The sequence below is a fragment of the Nannospalax galili genome, unplaced genomic scaffold (assembly GCF_000622305.1).
Source record: "Nannospalax galili isolate Female #2095 unplaced genomic scaffold, S.galili_v1.0 scaffold140, whole genome shotgun sequence".
Taxonomy (NCBI): Eukaryota; Metazoa; Chordata; class Mammalia; order Rodentia; family Spalacidae; genus Nannospalax; species Nannospalax galili.
The window spans coordinates 3,083,481-3,093,305 of NW_008352267.1; positions in this window are offsets into that span (position 1 = coordinate 3,083,481).

The following is a 9,825-nucleotide window of genomic DNA, read 5'->3' on the forward strand; positions in this document are numbered from 1 at the left end:
CCAAGGTTGTGTGTCCTTACACATATCATCACCTGGCCATCAATTATACTAAGCAACCTCAAAATTTCAAGTTTTATATGAAAGCTTTAGTAATATTAATTTTATGAGAAAAGCTTTTATATAAAAGTCACTAGAAGATTAAATGAGTGGATGAACTGAAGAAATACTGAGAAATAAATACGTAGATGGATCATTTCACAAAGCTATTATCCATACCTTTTTTTAGATGATACATTTTTTCTGATCCATATTAAAATATAACAAACTTTTGTCTGTCAGCAAAGAAAATCAGTTACACAGTGTCCTTAAATATTACACTATGTGAGCATTACAAAAAGCCGTATGTCATATTAAAATTTTTAAACCTAATTTAATTTATAGAAAATGTTTTTTACCATCTGTAGGCAAATTACTTCTGCTTTCTCCAAATATAGAGACAAAGGGAACTTCTCAAATTCTAGGAAAGTAACTGTGCTTTACAAGGTCTACAGAAAGAACACAAAATAGATAATAAAATGGTGAATTTACATAAAAATATTAAAGAGTTTATGTAAAACCTTGGATATGACTAACCATCTCAGGAACCAAGGTTATGTCAAGTTACTCCAATGAGTGAAAAATGAAATGAGATTCCTGAAGACTTATATCTTAAGCCAACTAATGCTAGCTCAACTTCTTTCATCTTACCAATGTTACTGTCTTCTACTAGCTTTTAAGACAAATCAGAATTCTTATCTTTCTTAAATGATGAAATAATAGAATACACATGAGTGTATAATTGCATGCATCCAAACCTATTCTTATCCATCTATCTGTCTATGTCTGTATCTACTCTTCACATATCCATCCATTTATCTATCTGCTATTCATCCATTCAGTGATATATATTTATTGTTGTTACTATTAGGAAAACCGAGATAAGGTTGAATATTCCTCTTTTACTTCTTCCTAATATTTTCAAGTGGTTTTGTGTACAGAGGCAGTGACAAAACCAAACAAGCTTGACAGTATATTATTTATCAAGGAAAAGGGAATATTTAAAGATAAATAGGGAGATGGAAAACAAATTGTGTAAAAGATCTACATTTTAAAAAAATACAGAACTAGTAACCACAATAGCAAAATTTGTGTAAATAAAACACACAATGAACTGGCATTGTATATAAATTTGTATTTTGGAGGATAATTCAATAATTCAAATATTTTCTTTTTAGAGAAAAAATAGAGAGAAAAGAATGATGAAAATAAACATTCTAAGGATGAGTGTAAAAATTAATGAATAACTCTGTAGTGACATATCTGAAATAAGAACGAGGAAGAACAAGAGTTTTATAACAAGTTTTTGACATAGCTTTGCCCTTTTCCTTAATCTCAAGTACACAACGGTTTTAAAATGTTTGTAAAATGATAAGGGTTTTAAAAAATAAAATAAAAGACTTTCTCAGTCTGTAAAGATGGCTTAGCAGTTAAAAGCACTGACTATTCTTGAAGGGGAACCAGGTTTGATTCCCAGCACCCAGGTGGTGGTTAACAGCCATCAGTAACTCCAGTTCCAGGGGATCTGACACCCTGTTCTGACCTTTGCTGGCATTGTAGGACACGGGTGCACTTACACACATGCAGGTAATAAAATCATACACATAAAATAAAAATAACAAGTGAAATAATTAAAAATGAAGAACTTCCTATAATCACTATTGAAGGATGAACTCCATTGGCTGTATTTGTTCACTCAAATCTCAACTGTTTTTGTTTTTTTTTTTCTGAAGCAGTACTATGCTTTGAAACATTAGCATATTTGTCAATGAAGTACAAAAATGAGTATTAAACCTTCCCGCCACCTAGCTCCAATGGCAAACACATATGCAGTTGATGAAATATCTCCTGCTCTAGTGACATTAGTAGCCACCACGACATCCTAAGACTATGATTAATGGCGTTTACCAATTATCTTAGCATTATTTTTTGCTGGTCATTGAGGGAGTGAAGGGATTGCTAAAAGATCACGCTGCCCCTTCTTTCAAATCTTCAGCATGTTCGTGTATGTACAACTTATTTAAAAATGTTCACAATGAATGCCTTACTAAATCTAAACTATAGAAGACATAAAAATTAATGGATAAAATAATTATTTCTTTAAAACATAACACAATACAAATTCAGTTGATAAAACTTAAAACCATGCAGATCAAAGGGGACATGGATTTACTTCTTCAATTCTTCCATATTTGCAAATATCAAAGCCAAATTTACTTCAACAAATACAGTGTTGAGCAAAGATATCTCTATATCATTTGTTTACTTATTTTAATATTTATAAATAGCAATGATACTGAATATTTAAAATGTAAAGGATATGCAATGTTTTTAATACATTATCATAAAATTATCATAGATTATCATAAAAATTTTACTGCCTAAATTTGAGCTACCTTTTTCAAAACTCTATTTGTAAGACTGATTTAGATGCCATTTTAAATGACATGAATAAGCATAAAATCTATTTTATTAGAAAAGAATCACGTAATAATATTATTAAACAGTTATACTTTTGTTTACTATCTTAAGTCAATATTAAAAGGAACATTTTAATGGAGAGGTTTACTTTCTCATTTGAACACAGCATTTACAAAACAGAATTACATTAATAAAAGTAGAAAAATTGCCTTTCAACTGAATACTATAGGCTTTAAATATAATTTTCCTAAGATTATATTGAGTAAATATAAATACGTAAACATAAGCCAAATTTCAAATTTATCAGTTTGTTTAACAATAAACTAATTTCACAAGAAATTTAACTGTAACTAGCTGGAAAATAGATAGATCATAAATGTATGCCATTTTCTATTCCTTTCTGAAATGAAACTGTAGCAAATGTAGTAAAAATCTTCCTTTTACAGGGCCATGATATGTAGTATGTAAAATACCAAGATTTGATTAAGACAGCATGTTCTTTACTATTTTGAATATTCCCCATGATCAAAAACTTTTTTGTGTTTTATAATCAAAATTGAAAATATAAGTAATGAAAGACAAATTAGCCTTTGTCTTTAATGTTTACATTTTCCACATGAAGTGGCAGGCTTGTCCTTCCTATTCCATGCATGTGGTGATGATCTGCATAAGTTCTCACTGCTGCTAAATATGTTCCCCTGCCTAGCATCTCTCTTACTATCCCACCTGTCACATAACCTCAAATTTCATGGCTATACTTATATTTTCAACCCTGAAATCTCTCAAATTACGTGGTTCCTTTATCAGAGTATCACTCCTCTGAAGCACAATGTGGTGAAGGGACAAAATGTAACCCTAGCAAGGAGGGTAAATCTGAGGAGATGAAATGCAAGTTAAAATGAAGGCCAAGAAAATTCATCACTACTACAGAATGTTTCAATTGTCTGCTTCAGTTAACAGTTTCAGTGAACTTCAAAAGTTACAACAAACTATAATACTACAAATATCTAAAAACAATCAGAACTCGCCGGGCATGGTGGTACACGCCTGTAGTCCAAGCACTTGGGAGGCAGAGGCCAGCAGATCTCTGTGAATTCAAGGCCAGCCTGTTCTACATAGTGAGTTACAGGACAGCTTGAGCTACAGGGAGACCCTGTCTGAAAAAGACCAAAAAAAAAAAAAAAAAAAAAAAAAAAAAAAAAAAATCAGAACTCAAAGTATGTCAAACAACAATTCAGAGTGATGCACTGTACATGATACAGTATTTCACAGAATTGAATATGACCATACACAAAGATTTATCATAACTTTGAAAGTATTTTTATTTCCACGTAAATATATAGTATATATTTTTTATATATAAATCATTGTTATTATATGATTTGGTTATCAATTCTATTTGGCTCATTGTATTAGAAAAATATTGCCAGGAAAAAACTTTGCATTATATACAGTGCATGAAATAACAGGATAATACAAAAACAAAACAATTCAAAGATTCATTAATCAAAAATAATTACAGTCATAGGCATTGTAATAACATATCACAAAATATAACTAGTAGTAATGTTAAGCTATGATTATAATCTGTAGGAATAATGTATTTATAGGAATTTTAAAGCAATTTTGTTTTAGATTTAGAACCTCAAATAATACTCAGTGCATTCTGAAATTCCATCACTTTTGTTATAAACAATAGCGCTACACAATTGAAATAAAAGTATATCTATATATAGGCATGTATGTAATTTTGAAAATGAATTTGGTACACAGATGACTTTTAGCTATGTAATTGGGATATACTTCACTGTATCCATATATGTATTGCAACAAATTCAGAAGAAAAATGCTACTTTGGGTTTTAACCACAGGATGACTTTGAGGAGGGAAACCAGGAAGAGCAATAACCTGACTCCTTTGAGTAAAATTACTGCAAATGGAATATAGTCCAATTCATCTTGTGTTGAAGTATAAGATTTAATAGCAATGTTATAATAAAGAAAAGGATTATTTAAAAGTCTTTTAAGACAAATTTATATCATGATCACTTACCACTTGATAGATACTAAATTCATAATTTATTAAAGTTCATTTAAAGTTTATTATTTTTAAATTTGTCCTAGTTTTAGCATACCTACACTCTGAATTTTCCTTGCACTATATACTTCATTTTATCTGCATCAGACATTTCCTGTTTCACAGAAATATTTTCAAATTTGAATTGATTTTTATTAGTATTAAACATAAGAGAGAACAAAACTAAAGCAAACATTCTGGTTCCCATTTTCATATTACAACATTTCCTCTGTGGTGTCCTAAAATATGTAGAAATAATTTTGCTATTTTTAAAAAATATTTTAAAGGGATACTTTAAAACAGTCTATCTTTACATAAAATTCAGATTTTTGTTTAGTTAAAGTAAGTGGCTATCAAATAATAGAGTACTCATAGTATTAAAAGAATGTCTATGTAGAAAACCTACCCGAACAACAGTCATAGGCTAGTATCTGCCTGCTGAATTTTTTCTAAGTAATTTTAGCTAAAAAAACCAACAAACTTCTTTAAGCCATCATTTTTTTTTCTTTTTAGTATTATTCTGACCACATTGGTAGACTGAATTTTGACACAATTTTATTAGTATAACATTCCTAAGTAGAGAAACATAAAATGTTTGAAGAAAATATGTACCTATTATTCAACAAAATCCTAAATTTCAGAAAATATACATATAATTGTTTTTCAAGATAAATTTACTTTACAAAAATATTCCTAATATGACATGATGTAAGATGATAGCTGCAAGAAAACATGTTTTCCAAAATCTTGCCTAATGTCATTTTTTCCTAGTCCCCAAATACAATTATAACTTCAGTTAGTATGATATTTTGTAGATAATTATGTAAATCAATCCCTACATTCCTACTCAAAAAGATGACTAAAAGAAGTCCACAACTCAATTACTGTGTGATAGTATGCAAAGCATACATCATAGATTTTATATTTTAAATTTACTTAATTCATTGCTATAATAAATTGATTTGGAGGAAATGTTACTCAAATGTGCAGACATATTATTTATTAATCCATAATTCTAGTATTTTATCTCAAATAACAAATGAAAATTTTGGCTTTATAATGAGAATTAAATTCAATCCATTCATATTGAATAATAAGAATAAGAACCTTACTAGATACTAAGAAGTGTGAGAAAATATGACAACAAAAATTTCCTAAATCCAAAAATCTAAACTTCAGTTTTTGTATTATTTTTAATTGCTTTATTTAAATTCATAACATGTAATATATTGTTTATATTTATCATGAGATTTCTAATGTAATACTCTGAAAGCATTAATAAAATTTAATGAAACAAAGTAATTTTCTACAGAAATAGCTATGAAAGTGTAGATTTTATAAAGAGAAGTGAAACAGTATCATATATCAATGTGTGACTTTCATACACATAACCAATACTTTTGGAGGGAGAACAATTGCAGTTCTTCCTAAAAATGAGAATTTTTTTAAATCTGAAAATTTTGAAAGTAGTTTTCCAATATTCATTTTCATAAGCAAAAGTAGCTTAGAATTTTGAAATACATAGCCATTCAGAATAATGCTGAAGCATTAAAAGATGTGGCCACAAAACCAAGAGCTACATATTCAATTCATGAATTCTCCAAAATGCTCCAAGTGATGAAAACAAGCAAATGCATCATTCAAGTGCACCCCAATGTTAAAATTAAGAGTTTTGATGGAGAAAATAACAAAAATAGCATAATGAGTTCTGAAATTGTGCTTTTTGAGAGTCACAATTAAATGCAAAAGGTACTATTCACTTAAGTCTCCTCTTCTTTAAGTTTAGCCAAACAAGTATGCAACAATTAAGCATGTAAATAATTATTTCATTGAATCTCAACTATGAAGACAACTCAAATGTTCATGATATTGCCTTAATTATGACTGATGTATATAGAAAGCTTAGAAAAATATGTCAGTAGATATTGCAAAAAATTACTTCATTCTGTAGTCATGGTGTCATAACAAAATGCAATGATGTTTTAAAATATTTAAAGTTCTCCACTGAAATATACATGGAGTGAGTCCTAGAGAAAAATGTGTCCCTGTGTAGGCAACTGCCCTGAGGAATGTATTATTCCTTCTGGATTACTTTTTCCCTGCAGGTAACATTCTCATTAAAAAGATGAACTGATTTTATCATACCCAAGGAAATATACATATTGTCCAGAAAGACTTTCTAAATAGATAAACACCTCACCAGGCTCAAAACACTAGACTCATATGGCTGACAGTGCCTGAAACTTCACTGACATCTCCACTACAGTATGCTCCTAGCAGTCATTCAGATGCTAATGCAATCATAGAACAGCAATTACACCAACTTACAAAATAAATATTACAATTTTTGTAATATGAATGGAATACTAATTTTGTGCCTATGTACCTTAATTTTATTTCCATTTTCTTTAACTGAGTTTTTTTGTAAAAGATAAGTGAAATGTACCCAAGTATAAATATTTCCCACGTCTTTAACAATATATTTAAAATTCATTAATGATTTAATTAATGATTAAATATTTTTCTACAAATTTTCATACCTGGTAATGGTAAGTAAACATGTATGTGCACACATGCATGTGTGTGTATTTTGTGTGTGTGTGTGTGTGTGTGTGTGTATGTTTAGATGTGTCAGTGTAGTTTTGGGTAACAATTGCAGGTCTTCACTCATCCTCCACAAGGGCAAGGTATCTATTACTATACTACAAACAGTTCCAGCCCTCAGCCTTCACTTAATATAATTAATATTCTTACATCTTAGAAATATCTGAAACTGATGTCAAGATAAATAGTTTTGTTTTGGAACTCAGAAAGCATATGATAGCCACTAAATTCAGTAATAAATATAATCAACTCGGCAATACCTTTCCTTTCTGCATTTTTTATAATATACAATAACTGTAATGTTCCTTCTCAGAAATATGAGTCTGCCATTTAATCAGAAAGAGAAATTATGACCTAAATATTTCTCAATTAACTCTCCAACACAAAATAAAAGCACAAATTCTGCATAATAGAAAAATAAGATAATATGAGGATTTATTTTATTACTGGGTCAGCACGATACACCTTTTGTATCTTTCAAGACAGTTTTAAAGTTCTTGAGTTTCTGTTCATTAATAAACAAGGAAATGATTTCACTATTATATTTATAATAGATGTATTATAGTTCTGATTATTCTATAGTTCTGATGTTCTAAGTTCTGATTATTACAGTTGTGTGTAAAAGCTCTGTAAGGTTTCCTGAAAGCATTTGAGGAAGAACTGAGATTGTCACTGAAACTAATGAATGAATCTAGGAACGATATTTGAAAACAATGAGAAGTGAAACATTTTCACTATTGGAGTAATAATGAAATTTCTGTCACAGCATATAAATGAAATGTAAATGTATTGATTATTAATAATTATTTGAGAGTATTAAATTGGGAATATTCTACAACACATGTATTATGCTTTTCCCCATCACTCTAAAAAAGGAAGAGATCTTTAAATATTCTAACTATGCTAAATATCATTTGAGCTGACATTAAAGTGATAGAAATCATCTCAAGTATTATTTATAGATGTTTTAAATGCAAACAAAATAAGCAAATGTCTCAAAACACAACTGCCTTCTAATTTAAATACACAGTTATTTTTAAGAAATAATGATAATACATTTTAAAATTATGCTAAAAGCACAAAGTGACAATTCAAAGGGCAAGAATATGTCCAAAACTGAAGAAATTATGCTAATAGACTTTTTTCAAGAAAGATATTACTTTGGATTATACTAGCCACATAGCCACTTAATTTTGTTGAAAATTATAATTGGCAATTTGAAAATATAGTGCTCATTCATTAAAGGAGTGCCAAGCAGGGTCTCTGGACCCTCACCTGAGTATCCAGCCACTCTTCCCAGCCAACTAGTCCAGCCTTGGAAGACAAAAGAAAAATGAGGAAGAAATCAATAGTGGGATGCTTTTGGGAGCCCTTGTTAAGTTCAAAGTAATTTTTACATACAATATAAATCTGTACAGTAAAAGAAGTATTATTTCATTGTGAAGATATGATTATGCTCTTCATGGGAGCAGAGAATAAGTAACAATAATATTCATCATCATATTGCTAAATTAAGATTACAACCGATTATGCCACTAGAGAAAACTTAAAATTTAAATTTCTTAAAATAAATTTTCATAACTGATTTCATTATTTTACATTTTCTTAAGATGAAAATTAAGGCAGGGATATTTACAGAAAAAGTTGCCAAACATATACCATAATTATAAAATCTAATTTTGAATCCTAGAAACCATAAATTTGTCTTTTTGCCATTGGCCGTACTCTGCTATAAATAACAGTAAACAATTTTTAACCATAATTTCACTATTACTGGCACAACATATTTCAAATTTAAGGAAGAAAGAAGTTATGGTCACATGATTAATAAACCGAACAAGGCTTAACAAAATCTCACTGACAATATATTTACATAGTAAAGTTAAGCAATAATTTTCTAGAAAAAATATTAAGATAAAAATCAAAATTTCTTTAGGTACTATGTCAGTTTACAGTCCTAGAAAAAAAATTTAGAACAATCATATTTTGAGATTTTGGTAATTTCATAACATTATCTGTTACTTTTGTAGATGCACAATCAACTCACTAACAGCATCAAAGAAGTCAGCAGTATTAAAAAAAATATATATATATATGTCTTGTACCCATTATTTTGTTCAAATACATTGACATCATTCTTGGCAATTCTAACTTCCATTTTAATTTGTTTTGTGCATCCTAATTGTATAGGATCAAATTTGCCAAGTTAACTCTACCATCCTAGAAATGTTCTTATAACAACTGATGTTAGATATATTTTCATTGAATTGACCTTTAGCACTTTTCGCGTCCATCAGAATTTGCACATTTTGTAAAAAGCTTATGGCACAAGCTGTAACAGTCATTTTCTATGAGAACTCAAAAGCATCTTAAGTTGCTACAGCAATTTTTCTTATGATGCCTATGAGCTATGGGAGACAGACTATTTAACAAAGTAATCTAAGCAAGAACAGTTTCATCCCTGGGAGAATCCAAGTCATTGTAAATAGTTAACCTTGACAATTATGCAAATATTTCTGGCAGAAGAGTAACATACAATTAACCAGTTTCTCTTTTAACATAGAATAATTCACTCTGATTTTTCTTATATTTAGATTTGATGTCTTCATTATACAATCCTAATAATTCTGCCACCATATATATGCAATATAGTGCATATATAATCTCTCTCTCTATTATATATATATA